This window comes from Mustela lutreola, chromosome 18 (genome assembly GCF_030435805.1).
Source record: "Mustela lutreola isolate mMusLut2 chromosome 18, mMusLut2.pri, whole genome shotgun sequence".
Classification (NCBI taxonomy): domain Eukaryota; kingdom Metazoa; phylum Chordata; class Mammalia; order Carnivora; family Mustelidae; genus Mustela; species Mustela lutreola.
The window spans coordinates 23,121,244-23,138,447 of record NC_081307.1 but is presented as its reverse complement, the minus strand read 5'-3'; the positions used below and the strand labels follow the sequence as shown (position 1 = coordinate 23,138,447).

At 36.3% G+C, this 17,204-nt stretch overlaps 1 protein-coding gene and 1 pseudogene across 1 annotated transcript in view; both read right to left on the bottom strand.

Moving 5' to 3' along the window:
• Positions 1–17,204, bottom strand: part of DLC1 (DLC1 Rho GTPase activating protein) — a 426,333-nt gene that overhangs the window by 347,095 nt on the left and 62,034 nt on the right. The gene's annotated exons all lie outside the window — the stretch shown is intronic.
• Positions 9,493–10,427, bottom strand: LOC131820656 (large ribosomal subunit protein uL13-like; annotated as a pseudogene).

Sequence of the window (17,204 nt, the reverse complement as noted above, 5' to 3'; positions counted from 1 at the left end):
AAGCTTTGCACAGTGGCAGTATTGTAGCCAATAAGGTGTGATTATTGTTAATTGAAAATTTCTCTCAGGAAAACAAAAACAAAAAACAAAACCCCAAACTGTCTAACCTTGGCCACGGTGATAAGATTTGTCTGGTCAGAAAGGGTGACATGCTTACCCATTTGTAAGGCACAAGAGAGGTAATTGTGGGAATGAGGGGGAGCAGAGTGGAGGGAAGGGAGACATGTGCTTGACAGTCTACTTGACAGTCTACTAAAGTCAAGTAGAGCATATACAGGAATTAAAAAAATTCTAAGCACATAAAAGGTAACAGATTTCCACTATAGTTAATATAGAAAATAAATCCAAAGGAAGCAATATTTTTCAACCGGATCTTAGAAACTGATACGCAACATTTTATTATAGCTCTTTTATTTGTATGCATGTAAGTTAGTGGGGGTTTTCTGTCTTCTTATCAAATGCCCTTGTTGTAGTTTTTGTTGTTTTCCTTAAGATTTTACTTGTTTACTTATTTGAGAGAGAGCAAAACTGAGAGAGATTACAGAGGGATAGGGAGAATCCAACTTGCAGCTGAGTGGAGAGCCTGACTCCCACTTTTGGCTGAGGTAATGATCTTAAGGTTTGGGGATTGAGCCTTGGTTACAGGTTCCTTGCTCAATGGGGAGTCTGCTTGAGATCTTCTCAAGATCTCACCCTCTCCACTCTCACTCTCTCTCTGGAATAAATAAATAAATCTTTACAAAAAAAACAAAACACAAGTGATTCTCACATAAACCAATCACAAATGTCTGTCCTGTGTGTGAAGAGTTAACAATGAAGTCTGTTTTTCTGATTAAATGTCAAATGTTTAAGTGGTAAATCCTATTAAAAGTTGCATGACTCAAGCTTTTTCCTTAGAAATGGCAAGTAAATGACTCATTTTATCTCTAAGACTCACATACTTAAATGCGATTATGTAGTTACATTCAGATTCAGGCTCTTATCTTCCATTATGTATGATGTCAGAGTACTTTGGTCCTATAAATTTTACAGGACTCTGCTCTGCTATCTCAAAAAACAAACAAAAACCCCACAAAAACCTCTTTTTGGGGAACAATTATAAAAAATGATAGTTTTCCCCAATTAGTCTGTGTTCACTGGAAGGAGAAAGTAAAGTGGATGTTCCTACAGAATCAAGAATTTGACTGGGCGCCTGGGTGGCTCAGTGGGTTAAGCCTCTGCCTTCAGCTCAGGTCATGATCCCAGGGTTCTGGGATTGAGCCCCGCATGGGGCTCTCTGCTCAGCAGGAAGACTGCTTCCTCATCTCTCTTTGCCTGCCTCTCTGCCTACTTGTGATCTCTCTCTCTGTCAAATAAATAAATAAAATCTTAAAAAAAAAAAAAGAATCAAGAATTTGATAACAAACTCTAATTTAATCATGGACTTGATAACAAAATGAGGATGATATTCCAGATAGTGCTCCTGTAACTAGCTAGCAACAGATTCAGCATATAATGACTTCTAAACCACTGTTCTCTTTACAAAAGAGATCTCCATAACCCAACATGTCACTGCTCTAGATTTTAAGCATAATTAGAAGAAGCCAGTAGTTTCAGTTCCCATTTTCAATCCAAAAAATTTATAAGCATTATCTTTGGAGCTGTAAAATTATGCAGGCACAGGAATAAACAATGGGAATGTACTGAGTGTGTGTGTGTGTGTGTGTGTGTGTGTGTGTGTTTGTGCACGCGCGTGCGTGCTCGGGTGCATGTACATGTACACGTGCATGGCAGCACAAGGAAGAAAGGGAGTGATGGAAAGATGATGTGGCTGAGGACTTTGGGTGGGTGTTGGCAAGATGAAATTGAATCCCATAATTATTGTGCTATTCTATCAACTGAGTCAATATTGAATATTTGTGGTATATAAGAAACCAGACTAGACTTGTAGGGAGAGGCAGATAAAAAGTATAATTCATTTTAAGATTGGGGAATCCAAGATATACTTGTATTTAATAAAAATGTACAGCAAGATTTGACAACTTATCAATTTATCAATCTTATCAATAATGAGTTGGAATAGACTGAGTTTCTCTCTGCCTCTGTCAACAAATCTAACTACTCCTTGAATTTGTAGGCTGCTTTATTGGACACGGCAAACAAGCGGGCATGAAATACAGACCAGAGAGTAAATATTCTAATTCCATCTCACTTAAACATAATCTTAGGTAGCTGAGTGGTTTCATACACATTGTTCTTGGCTGAACTGTGTTCCCCAGAGGATATCCTGAAGTCTTTATCCCTGGTACTACTATGCCTGACCTTATTTGGAAATAGGGTCTTTGCTGATATAATCAAGTTAAGATGAGGTCAGACTGGATTATGGTAAACCTTAATCCAATGACTGGTATCTTTATAATAAGTCAGAAATTTGTTTTAAGACACTCAGTTTGTGATACTTTCTTACACAGCCCTAGGAAACAAAAAGACACATTCTCTGATAAACCTACTGAGGGAGTACAAATGGAAAGTTAACCAAGAAAGAGCTTAGAGAGAAGGAATTTTAGAGCTCTGGTACAACTTTTTCAATTATAAATGAGGAAATTTAGGGCTACAGAAATAACAGTTACTTTTCCCAAACTGATTATGGGAAGCAGGGACCAGAATCCAGGTATCTTGCTTCCCACTTTTTTTTTTCCTTTCATATTGTCCAAATGTATATAGGAAACATGTGTTCTGCAGAGATAAATTGGAAAAAGAGACTAATACTCCTGATTTGGGCTTATTGTATTAGGTCAGTTGGTTTGTGCTTTTCTTGAAAATAACATTATATCAAATGTTACTGTCCTGTATTCAATTACCTAACAAGACTAATCCTTGAAATGAGAAACTGGGTCAGCACACCCAAAGCACTCACCCTTTTTCAGTCTTATTTTCACTTTTCCAGACTCTCTCATAAAAACAGATTCTTAGATTTTTTTAAATCATTGTCTGGACAAATGGGGCTTTATAAAATTTAAAAGTCCCTTTAGGAGTAACTAAAAAACTTTAAAAAAATTTTTTTAAGCAGCTTTTTAGCACACAGCAACTGGACAATGCAGAAAACAGACAAGCTGAAGAGGAAATTGTGTTTTCCCAAAGCTCTGTTCCATCGCTCTGTCTTTAAGATCCAGTGCCATGCAAAAGATGCTTGATGTTATAATGGCTTATTTGTTTGACACATTGCCAAAATGCATAAAACATTTTAAAAAAATCACATACTACTAGAAATATGAGAATGTATTTGGTCACTGGATGCTCACAGATTTAAGGTTTGAAAAAGGAAATTTCCCTGTGATTTGTACCTTTTAGGGGGAAAATTAGCATTAAATGACCCAGCTCTATGTTAAGGAGACTGAGGGTTTCTTACATAAAATAATCAATAAAAATCTGCATTTCTAAAAATATGTTAAAATACAAACTCTGAGAGAGTATATTTTAACTTATAGACACATAGGATTTGAGTGAATCATCTTGAGGCATGTACCCTAAAACACTGAAATCGTTTTCATCACATCACAAAGATTTCCCAAAAGCTCAGATGACCTGCTGAGCTATTTCGTCCTCAAAATTTCTGTAGTTCCCACCTCTTTTTGCCCTCTACTCCTATTGTTCCGTAAGTTGACAGGTGGAGAACTTAAGACTCTAGCAAACAGACCCAGTGTTTCCTTGAATGAAAGCATAATCAAGGTGAAACAAAAACAGGAAAGGGGAAGAAGGGGTGATTAGTGTATTTTAAAGGCCTGATCTTCATTAGTGATGCTGCTGGCTCTTTTAGGTCACACTGATTTCTTCTGTTTCCACGACATGTCTGTGAACATTTGAGTCAACAGAGCATCTTTCAAGTCAAAATATAATTTCTATTTTCTTACAGTCAAAACACAGAATTCTATCTCACACATGATCTAAGCCAAGTCAATTGTTTTCACAGTAAGTAAGAAGTTCTATGTTTATTTCTTTCAACAAATCACATCAGCACACATGACCTCACATAATGGCTATGCCTGAGGCTTAGAAGGTCCACATGCTTACGTATAGCAAATAATATTGTGGTATTGCTCTGGTAACTAGCTCCTAGGGACCCCTGTGTAGGCAGATCTGCAGGGGCCTCTGTGGCTATCATTAAGGGGGTTGTCTGGTCGCAGATGACTGTGTTTAAAACTTCCAACCTATGAAATTCCCTGCCAGAAAACACCATCAGGTCATAAATGTAGTACAAATTGATTCAAGTAACAGAATCAAGATGTTGCTTGGGATCTCCAAAGGGCATTTGATACTGACACATCTAAGAAGAGTTATGCCTGCTTCAGACAATGAGGTCCCCGATCTGATTTTAAAATTGTCCAGGGCACTGAGTAGTTTTGAGATTCTTATAAAGTCCCTAGGAAGAATGAACTTCTGGACAATTTATGTTACACATCAATTTGTTTTCTTTTACAGCACTGTATAATTAGCTATACTATAAAATTTACATTTTGTTGGTCTTCGATATTTTTCTCTAGAGCAATGGTTCTCAATCCTGATTGCACATTAGAGAGATCTGGAGAGCTTTAAACAAATAAGCAAACGAACAAATCAATGTCTCAAACCCCAGCCCAATCAAATTAAATCAGAATGTCTTTGGGTATTCCAGCACTTGCATTTTTAAAAACTACCAAGGAGATCGTCATGCTAGCAAAGTTGAAACTACGGTCCTCATGTATGGCCTTTACTGCTGACAGGTGATTGATTAATCAATAGCATCTCTGCAGTCTGATAGTAGAATATATATTATGGAGTTTTTTGTTTGTTTGTTTGTTTTAAAATTTAAAGTCACCCTACTTCATTCTTAGTTATTTCTCTGGAATGAGTTTTCAACAAAACAGGCAGAATGATTGTTTTATTATTTTTTAAATATTTTATTTATTTATTTGACAGAGAGAGATCACAAGTAGGCAGAGAGGCAGGCAGAGAGAGAGGAGGAAGCAGGTTCCCTGCCAAGCAGAGAGCCTGATGCAGGGCTCAATCCCAGGACCCTGGGACCATGACCTAAGCTGGAGGCAGAGGCTTTAACCCACTGAGCCACCCAGGCGCCCCCAGAATGATTGTTTTAAAACAAGTGAGTTCATGTTATTTCTCTAACTCCGAACAGTTCCAAGGCTTCCCACCAGTCACAGTCTGGCTCTACTTCAGCAAGAAGTAGTGATCTGGCCTAGTCCTAGGACCACATCTCCTACCACTCATGCATTTCCTATGTCACCCTCTGCCCACTGCATCTCCAGCTGTTTCAAAATGCTAGGCAGGGTACCTCCTGTCAAGTAGACTATTGCCAGAAGTTCACAGGTTGGCTTTCTCACTTTTTTTTCAGGTATGTCTATGCTCAAATATCATCCCTGTGCAGAAGCATTTCCTGTCCAAAACAGCCACCTCCTCTCCATGATTATTTTTCATCCACTGACCCTGATTCATTACACTTATCAATACACACATCAATAACCTTTGCAAACCAAGAGGAAGCAAACTTTTTCTATAATTGGCCAGAAAGTAAATCTGCAAGGTTTTGCATGTCTTATAGTCTCTGTTACAACTACTCAATTCTGTTCCAGTGCAAAAGTGGCTATAGACAGTATGTAAACAAATTAACATGATCGTGTTCCAATAAAACTTTATTTAAAGAAAAGGCAGAGGATCAGAGTTGGCAGGCTGGCAGTACTTTACTGACTTTGCTGAAGAAGTTCTGCCACATATTTGGGTTGCAGTACTGCATTTTCTGTTATTTATACAACCCTCTCTATCTGAAAAAATTCCAGATTAATAATGCACCCAAGGGTAAATTAGCAAACTTTAAGTTTCATTAGTATTTGCACCAATCTTAGCATTCTTTCAAATTCTAAAAGGAACATATCCCTTGTATGTTCTTTTTGAGTCAAAATTCCTTTGAAAGATAAAAGCCTAATTAAAACTCAAATTTTTGGGTCTAGCACTTTGGGGGACTTGTAGTAGATCTGACATCAAAAAGCGACAACTGGTTGATTGCAGTTTCACAGAAAGAAGCATTACAACATCTCCCAAGTACCATTAACCAGTTGAGACACTCTTGGTGTTTTGTCTTTCTTAAATCTGTTTAGTACAGGAAAGAGAGTCTTTTCTTTCACAATTCTTTATGATGAAGAAGCTTATGATAGCTCTGAACACAAGCACCTGGTAGAAACAATTTTTCTTTTTTTTTCGGGACTAAACTGTTTTTTGAACTTACTCTAAGAATAACCTTCCCAGCAGGAGAATAACATGACCATAAAAACAGTTCAATGTTCCTAGAAGTGTATCTTAGTGAACACTGATCTGTAGGATGATCATAGGTATCAAAATGGAAAAAGCCTCTGTTCAAATAAATTTGGGAGACACTAGCTTCTCTACTGCAGGATTTTCAGAACATCCTAGATAAAAGTGTATCTATAGGTACATTACCAGTATCTATAAATTTTCAAGAAAGTTTATAAATACTCTAGCTTGAGCTACAGTGTGCCCAAGTTTCTTATTCTGTTTTGATCACAGAAATCTATTTTTACCTATAGGTGATCTTGCAGAAACAGGACTCCATGGAATCTAACTGAGAAAAACAATTAAATTCTATGCTCACTAAACGTTATATAGTAATCTCTGGAGGCTTCCCTTGGTATTACTGAATTTCACAAGTACTACTGATTATTATTGTTATTGTTATTGTTATTGTTATTATTGTTATTATTATTGTTATTGTTATTATTATTATTATTATTTGAAGACATATTAGCAACTATAAGGAGATATGTAGTTTGCCTATAAAAATCTTAACATTCTTATCTCAGCTTTTGTTGATTAACTACGTATCTCAATGTAAGGTCTACAAAGAGTGATGTTACTTTTACATACTTAAAATTTCAACAGAATGTTAAAGGAGTCCTGCTTATTTTTTTCTGAAATGAATCATTTAGTTCTTTTCTCAAATAATATAGAAATACTTTAAGCCATAATGGCAAGTCCCAATAAAAGCTCAGTAAGAAAGGACTTTAGATGAAAAAGCACACCTAGGGAATGCTGTAACTAGTAAGAAGAAAGGAAGTCAATTTAAAACGACAGAAGTGACTACTTCTCTTCAACAATACTTTCCTTGTCACTTTACTACTTAGCATTTTGTGTTGAACTACTTTTACTCTACTCACTATCCACATATATGCCTGGAAATATTTTGCAAGAACAGTGCTTTATTCATACCTCCTCAGAAAGCAAATTCTAATTCTGATATGTGAGATTAACAAAGAGTTCAAGCTTAATATATGCCCTGGGACAATTCTATCAAACTACCATTATGAAAACTTTTATTAATCTTCAATATACTCAAAGTCCCCAAATGGACAAATGTAGGATTTGGAAACCAGAAGAAACATGGTATTCTCTACACACTTCCTTCATCCCCATTTCGTTCTAATGCCCAGTTTGAGTGGAAACTAAAGGAGAATATGAGGGTAATTCCAGGAGCATAGAAACTAGCTTTGCTTTCCCCTTAACATTAATTATCTATACTTCTTCTAGTAGTTATAAAAATAGAGCAAAAATCTGAGCTAAAAACAAAACTCCCCAAAAACTATAACAAAAAACTCAAGAGAAACAATATATGAACATGTTACAATTCTAATGTCTTGAATTTGTTCCTACACACATTGGTCTGCCATGATTTGTTAAATTATGTTGAACTGATATGAAAGAACCTCCAATGGCCATTGAAAGCTTCAAGTTTCTAGACTAATTCGTGCTTTATCAAAGTGTTCAAGCAAATGTTATTTTCAAAGAATATCAGTACTATTGGGGAGAGTATGTGCTATGGTGAGTGCTGTGAAGTGTGTAAACCAGGCGATTCACAGACCTCTACCCCTCGGGCTAATAATACATTATATGTTAATGAAAAATTTAAAAAAAAGAATATCAGTATTATCTAAGAACTAATATGAAGGATTCTATTGGCTACTTAATTAGAGAAACACAGGCAAAAAGATCTTCTTGGGGAAAATTTAATACTTCTCTCAGCCTGTGTATGACAGTGAGCATTGTGAATATCCAAAAGGCAGCTGTTGCATTGCATTTCTATAACATGTCTTTGCTGAAGAGTGGCTCTGTTTCTTAAACTAATGTCAAATGTTTGGCATTTCTCTCCTTCCCCTTTACCCAGGATTTACTGTTCTTATTTAGATGCAAGCTTAGCCAGCAATATCCTGCAGTTATCCAGAATCTGCAAAGCATTGTATTAGTCAAGTCTGTGATATAAATACAGCAATATATTTTTAAGCTTTAGTGTAGATTCATAATGCACAAATTCTTCTTAACAAGCAAAGAAAAAATATTTCAAAATCATAAACTCAGAGGATAGGTTTAGAATTTCCAGTCTTATATAGACAGAATCAAATGAATGAACAAAGAAAAGTTTGCAATGATTGATGTAGATTTAGGTGCATTCTACACTTCCAAAGGGATGAAGAAAATCACTGTTTAAAAACTTTAATGTGTTATTTTTAAGACAAGCATAATAACTACTCTAATTAATACAAGCAACCATATTTTTCTTTTCACAAATTTGTCTTAATCCAGTTATTTTTATTATAAAATATTATTCCACTGTACTCTGTGCTTTTAAAATTGTAAGAATACAACCAAGTATTATTCAGTGTTAGAAGAGATTCAGAGTGATTATCTGCAGTATTTAGTGACAGTTGTAGTTTATGAAAATTTTCAATGTAATTTGAAAAACTGTCATCTTACCTCAATAATAAATTTTTGCTTTATCCCTTCAATTACATTCTTATTTCCATTTTCTTCATTTCTTTAACTGGAGGCTCTATAAAAGTTAGTTCCATTTTTTTTATTGACATGGCATTAATAAACCAGTAGTCATAATACTCATACACAATTCTAGACTTTTCCCTTATTTTTCCTCAAATGTGTACTCCATTGTATCTGACTAATACAGTGCAGGACTACATTTTTAATCATTGCCGAGACACTTGTTCTTTTAGGTCTTAATGTTCACCTTTTGATTGTAAGTCTGTTTTTTTTTTTCTACTTGCTTTTAAAAGTATCCTTCTGAATTTTAAGTTTTATTGTAACTTCTCTAAAAGTGAGTATCATTTTATTTATTATTTGTATTTGTAGCATTCTTGAAATTGTCTCTCAGCCTGTTCTGGAAATTATTTTAGATTTTAAAAATTTATTCATTTGAGAGAGAGAGAAAGAGAGAGCATGAGCAGGGTGAGGTACAGAGGGAGAAGCAGACTCCTCACTGAACAGGGAGCCCGAGGTGGGGCTCAGGCCTGGATCACGACCTTAGCCCAAGGCAGACACTTAACTGACTGAGCTACCCAGGCGCCCCTGTTTTGGAAATTCCTTCCTTCCTTCCTTCCTTCCTTCCTTCCTTCCTTCCTTCCTTCTTTCCTCCCCCCTCTCTCTCTTTCTTTCTTTTAGGAATTAACAGAGGAGTCCATAGGTCTTGAGGACCTCTGTCTATTTGTCAATTTTCTTCTCTGCATTCTTTTTGGCCCATTTCCATGGTCTCATTAGGTGCTTTTCCTTCTGGTAATGGATCTTGGCCTTCTCCTTCATTTTCTCTTCCCGGGTGGCTGTTACTACCTGGTATTTCCAGCAAACCTCATGAGACAGGCACCCCAGGTAAGTAAACTTCCCTGAAAGCTTCAGGTGCATCACTTTGAGGGCAGCAGGAACCACCATCCATTTTTTCTTGTCATGGGCTGGCAGGATCCCATCAGACATCTTGAGGTGGTCCAGGGCAGCCTGGCCTCACTCAGTCTTGTGAGGCAGCATGCCTCTCACTATCCACCAAAAGACTTGGCTGGGTACTTGGAAGTGTAGGGGCCACAGGATGAGTTGGTGTTCCTGCATTTACAGAGAAAGGCCCGGTACTTCTACTTGTTTCTGCAGAAATTCCCTGAAATGTGGATGCCCTCACAGCACACGACTACAACCTTTCAGCCCAGAAACACCTGTCTGGCCACCATGGCTGCCAGGCAGCCCAGGAGATGGCCTCAGCCACAGAGCACCAGGACCTGCCTTCCGCCATCCTCCACAGCCTCCTGGGAAAGGTGTTTTGGAAAATTCTTGACCATATTCTCTTCAATTATTGCTTCTGTCCTTTTTTCTATCAACTAGCCTCTGGAAATCCAATTACTTGTTGTTAATATTTTTTTAAAAAAGATTTTATTTATTTGACACAGAGAGAGAGAGAGAGAGAGAGAGAGAGCGCGCGCACGCGCACAAGCAGGCAGAGTGGCAGGCAGAGGGAGAAGCAGGCTCCCCACTGGAGCAGAGCACCTGATACCCAGCTGGATCCCAGGACTCTGGAATCATGACCTGAGCTGAGGGTAGACACTTAACAACTGAGCCATCCTGGTGCCCCAGTAACTGATAACTTAAATATCTAGATCACTTGTGCCTCTGTTTCTGTTATTTGATTTTCTTTGCTCTTGTTTCTCAGTATGCTTGGATATATATTTTTTTAATGTACTGAAGATTTTATTGTTTTTATGGTGTTTTTGGCAAAATTAATTGTAGAAAAGATAGACATGCACTGTATTATGTCTTTGTAGGCATGTAGTATAAATAGCTCTTGTATAGTTTACTCAGCATGTGCAAACATAAGATTTTAGAAAAAGGTGTTAGAAGCCTATCAGATTAAATACGCTTTCTATTGTTTACCCAGATATTAAAAACTCTAGCCTTTATATATAGATGCCATTCTGTAGCACCCAGAAGTTAATTTGTTTTTCATAGTAATTTTAGATAGGAGATAACTCCAGTGTGAGTTTTCCAGAGGTACCTAGATATTTTTGATCATCTGTTAGAAATTCTGAATGAAATATTGTAGAGACTCAGGATAATATTTTCTTCCTTCAGAGAAAGTTCAGTCTATTTGCTGGTAAGCATCTATACTGGGGGCCAATCATATTAATTCGATTGGGTTTTGAATTACCTTTTGGTAATTACCTTTTGGCTGGGTTGAAATCTTGGTAAGATTTACTGTTTCTGGTTCACTTCCCTTCCAAGAGTGTTACCCTCCAGGAATCCCAAGTGAGAGCTGAGGAGTTGACTAATCAACTTCTCCTAAGTTAGACTTGAACTTCAGTTTTTATCTCAGCACCATATGGCTGCTGAAAGCTCTTCTTGGCTTCTTGTTCTTTGGTCCTGCACAGGCTTAGAATTCAGTAATGCCCTAAATGCAAAACCTTGAGTATCAGGCCCACTTTCCTGGGCTCCCTCTTCCATGGCATATATTCCTCATCCTGGCTGTTGTGACACTTCTCTTTGACAATATTTGTCTCTCTTTAATATGGAGACTGGGACGCCTGGGCGGCTCAGGGGGTTAAAGCCTCCGCCTTCAGCTCAGGTCATGATCCCAGGGTCCTGGGGTTGAGTCCCACATCAGGTTCTCTGCTCAGTTGGGAGCCTGCTTCCTCCTCTCTCTGCCTGCCTTTCTGCCTACTTGTGATCTCTGTCAAATAAATAAATAAATAAATAAATAAATAAAATCTTAACATGGAGACTTGCTGAAAACTCTGTTGCCTTCTTGCCTTTTAGCAGTGCCTTATTGCCTTATTCTCTGTTTCTTTTCTCTCTTCAAATGCTGGAGAGGATGAGAAAATAGTCTGAGAAGAATGTCACTTCACAGTCGTTGGGGCCACCACTCTGCAATTCCCTTGTTTCTGGTATCTTGAACACTAATCCCTACCTGCTTCAATAGCTTCTGACGCCTTCATTTATAGTTTCTTTTGTATTTATTTTTTGGATTACTATTATTTTTAGTGGGAACACTGGTTTGCTATGAGCTATTCTATCGTAGGCAGAATTTGAAATCTCTATTTGGTTTTAAGTTGGCAGATTCTCAAAGACTCCATGAAAATTGAAAAATTAAACTCTCTGTCATAGTTTCAGAAAAAGTTGGAATGAGGCTCCTGAGCCATTTATAGATGTATCAAACTGATGTTTCAAAAGAGCATGCATATATATATGTGTATATATATACATATATATATATATATATATATGTATATATATTCCTAAAATGTAGTAAAGAGGAGACCTAAAGCATAAATATATTGTATCTTTAGGAAAAATTTACCAGAAAAACTGAAACTAGGGAACACAAAAGCAAAATATGAAAAATATATGAAAATATAATTGGAGAAAAAAAATTAATTGCTTGATATTTTTGAAGACAATATTCAAGTAATTGGTGATCTTTCAATATCTTTATTTTGGCTTTTACAGAAATTCAGTTGAATCAACATCATTAAAAGTGTGTGCTGGGAGGCACAAACTATAACTAAGTCTAAGTAGTGTTAGCCCGTCTCCAAGAAGGCTTTGACTTTCACTTAGTTTAAATAACGGAATTTGGAAAATACATGACTTTATACATGAATATCCTAGTCCCTTCATTTTATTTTGTGGCACTTGTGAACTGAGTGATTTTAATTTGGGGACTGTATGAGGACAGAGGAAGCAGGAAGAGAGACTGAGAGACAGTTGTTGATCTGCTTCATGGTTTGAGCTTACTGAAGCTCTTGGTATCTTTCCTCTTCTATACAAATCAGTAAGCAGTGGGCCCCAGGTTGCTACATTCATTTCATCTATAAGCAGGAAAAGAAAGCAGAACTGTTTTGGAGAAGAGGAGGAAGGATAAATCAGTGATCTAAAGAAGGAAGGAGGAAGCTCTGGGCACTAACAAACACAAGCTTGTGCTTCAGAGATAAAAGTACAAATACATAGTCTATAACATCACAGAAACTTGTAAACCAGAGAATGGATCAACAGCTGTGGAACTTAAAGTATTTGGCTTTCTACCCTAAACATAGGCACGAAGTTTAAGGAGCCACTAATTATTAAAGTTATCACCTAGAACAACCCCCCAAAAGTAGAACATCTGGTTAATTCCACAAAAACCACAGTAATGAGTAGGGACAAGATTAGTATCTATGACATGCCAGTGACTACAGACTTAACTAGACATTATTGTAGGGAGGCCTCCTTTTTGAGTGATATCATCCCACTCTGAGGTGCAACAGCTAAAAAAGGAAAACAAAACAAAAATAACCCAGACATCCCTCCTTTCTAGACTTAAAATCCTGAGGAATCTGCATACTCAGCACCCAAGAGTTTTGTAGGGAGCCAGACTTAATTCAGCATATCAGTGTGTTACTGAGAAATACAAACAGGGACACATTTCAAACCCCTGTGTCCATATTTAACATACTTCTTCTCTAAGTTTGACTTAGGGAATCCTAAGAAAAAAGCTGAGGAATGGTTGAAGTCATTATGGAATGGGAGGGTGATTAACTGAAATAATGATCAATCCACTGGTAAAATCACTATAGGGAAAGATTTGGTAGTATATCAATTACAAATCAGAAAAGTCACATCAACACATTCAGTGAGAGAATGGTAAACTTCCCTGTGGAAAGAATAATAACACAGACAAGTCTTCCATAACCGAGAACAAAGAAACGTGAGAAATGAGACATAAAGTAGTATTTGCCCTCAATACCAATGAAATTTGTACTGTGCTCATCATATGGTCCTGGTACCACTTAGGCAACAATCCTCAGGGATGTAAAATATAGGATATAATGTATTTCACAAGACTGTCACAGAATTTAATCTCATGCATAATATACTACTTTTGGGGTTAAAATATGTTGATTTGTTTTCTTTCTCTGTTACTTCCAAATTGTGAGAACTGAAAAAGTAACACTCATTTCTCGCTTTCATCTTCTGATCTCCACAAAACCTTCCCAAAGGGCAAAACTTATTGGAAACCATGGCCTAGGCCTGTTCCTTTAGTTATGACTAAGATTTAAATCATCATACGCTGAAGGCAGAAACCTTTGGCCCTATGTAAATTAAACAAAGCTAGGACTCAGCTCTCATGTCTCTTGGACTTTAAAGCATTCCTCCAACTTTTACTACGTTCTGGGCTCAAGCTTTTAGCTGCATTAACTGAGATGTATGCTATGAGTCTTTACTTGCTAGAGACATTTTCTCCAAATGTTGATTTCTGGAATCAGAAAACAGTTTATTTCTTGTAGAAATAAAATGATCACCCTAGAAGTCTTCTCATCTCCCATACTGAGGTTAAAATATATGCTGTTTTTTACTGAACAGTTTTGTGTATGAATTTGCTGTTAATATTATCCTATTCTTACATTTTCTTATTAGGTATATGATTTATGGTATCAACTCTTTTTGTGACATTGAGTAGTATCTCTTTGGCATAAAACTAGATTTGGTTTAGGTGAATGTGTGGTTGTAAAAAGTTGGTTTGTGATACATTTTCAAATATTTTATCTTTATTGACCTGACTGACTCAACTAGTAACTGGTGGAGACAGGATTATTGTCCAGGCCATCTGATTTCCAGAACTTTTACTCTTCACTAATTCTCAAAACTATTTCAAAAAAGAAAAATGTAAGTTGTTTACTATAGATATAAGGTCTTTATTTCCTCCAAGTCATAAACTTACAATACAATCTTTTCCCTAGATTTTGTCAATTTTGGTGTATGTAGAGAATAGGCTAAGAATTAAAGTACAAGATCATATAGAAAAACTTGAATATTGGCTATCATTTTGGAATAGGTGTTTTTGTAGTTTACTTGTCCCTTTATTTTTTCTTTTTACATTTTTTTCAGTCAATCCCAGCTAAAGTGGTATTCCTGGTTCTTTGAGAATATACTGTAAATTATGACAACATGAAAGTGTCCTGCTTACTTATTTAACATTTTTCAAAAGACGCCTATGTTCACTGTTCCAGGTTTTAAGAGATTTTAGAATATTGTACACTTAAATCCTTTTAAACTCTGCCCCCAGTACACTGAGGTATGGGTCCAGGGTATTGACAGCATGGATAAGTAAGTGTTAATAATTTTTTTTTTTTTTTTACTTTAAAGAACAGAAATTTAAAAATAAAACTCATCTTGAAAACTACTTCTAGCTGAGTTGGTCAACATCAGTGATTACGGCTGGGCAGGCTGCTTACCAGGTGACTCAGCCCCTTTGCAATTGCTCAGTCCATGGTATGCCACTGTGGGTATCTACTTACACTCACATGGAAAAAAGGTTGGTAATGAATCATGAAACCCTGAAATATAAGCATACTTTTAAGAAAAATGCATGGGATTTCCCAGGATTTAAAAAAGAGTTTCTCTCCTTTATCTCCTAAAATGTTTTTTCAGAATATTATCTACATTATTCTTAAAATTAATCCCACCCCCATCCTTTCTCCATGATGCTCAGTATATTTGATTTTTCCCTTTAATTTCAGAAACATTCTATCTCAGTTTGGAGCATTTTTGGCACAGATGATGTAGTTTTTAATATGCTGCCATGTACAATACCAGATTTGACAACAAGGGGAACAACATAGTTTCTTGATCATTTTCTGGGAGCTACTGGGTGTGTGTGAGAGAAATCTATGCTTTCCTATTATGGGTCTCTTTAGCCATTTTTTTTTTTTTGAGACCAGGATGGCACAGGCAACTGAGGCTGCTTTGCAGGCATTTCATAGATTACTGAGGAAGCCAATTTAATGAGCATCCACAATCATTCCAGAGGTTAACCTTATGAGGCAATTAAGAAAAATCATCCCAGTATTGTGAAATGACCTAGAATCAGAGATCACTGGCCTTAACAAAGACTCTTTTTATGTAGAAAGTTAAGTATACACTTGGACTTGAGTAAATAATAGTCTTTGGAGATGTGGAGATTGGCACATAGCTCAGCTCCAATGAAGTTGATATAATAGAAAGAAATAGAGGTAACCTTTGCCTTTTTAAGAACAAGGAAGGGACATTTGGAATTCATGAGACAATATTTCCAGTGTCATTTAAGGGAAAACTGTCCTTTTCAAAGAGGAGATTGTCTTGATATTTGTTTTACTTAATGCAGGGAATGCAATTTCCAAATTTTATCTATTATTTACTGGTTATTGTATACATCACAGTTAAATGCAGGACAGAAATCAACACAGAAGACATGAATTCTGGATTGCCTCTTGGCATGCTAATACCAAGTTGCGATATCATGTGAAAAAAAATAGAAATCTTGATCAAAAACACAATGGAGTATTCTAACTGAAGAAAACTTTTCAACTTAGTAAGAGATATAACTTTGTAATACCAGATTACAGGTTTCTCCAACTCTACATTTATTGTGGAAGTCTCAATAATTATGTGCTATTGAAATTGTCAGTTTTTACTCCCCAAATCTTATCATAATTCACAACTCTTAATATCATTTTCTTATAAAGTTAAAAACATGTTTTTTAAAAAATCAAACACAAATTCTACAACAAAGCATTAAAATGAAAGGTAATGAAACTTGGGTTTAGTTTTAAAATGGGATTCGAATTTAAAAAGTAAATATTTTTAACTGAAATTGTACACTTTATTTTATGAAATTTTTTTCTTTTTCTAGTATTTAACTTAATGATTTTTTTAAAAGATTTTATTTATTTATTTGCCAGACAGAGATCACAAGTAGGCAGAGAGGCAGGCAGAGAGAGAGAGAGAGAGAGAGAGAGAGAGAGAGAAGCAGGCTCCCTGCTGAGCAGAGAGCCCAATGCGGGGCTCGATCCCAGGACCCTGAGATCATGACCTGAGCGGAAGGCAGCGGCTTAACCCACGGAGCCACCCAGGCGCCCCACTTAATGATGTTTTGATGACTTTTACTTTAAGGCTAAAAAGTTATCCTTAATAAGTCTTGCAACATCAATGGCTATGAACAAATTTTTCCAAATAAAATGATCATCCCAACAAAAAGAAAAGGTATGCATATATGTATGTCAGATTTTCTTAAGATTTGAGACAAAGAAAAACAGATGAAATAAATTTGAGAAAACAAGGTGTATAATTATCTTTTGCCTTCCTTAGGTCACATTACATTCATTTACTGGCGATTTCTTAATCAGACTTTGCTGATATTAAGTCTGACTTGTTTTCAGTTGCATCCAGCATCCAATTTTGTTTGAAATAGCTTTAGAAAACTTACATAAAAGATGAAAGAAGACTGTAGCAGTAGTTGAAGAGTTATCTAATGAAAAGAGTTAAATTTAAGATACAAAATAACTTTTCTTTCTTCTTCTTCTTCTTTTTTTTTTTAAGAGTGCGAGGGGTGT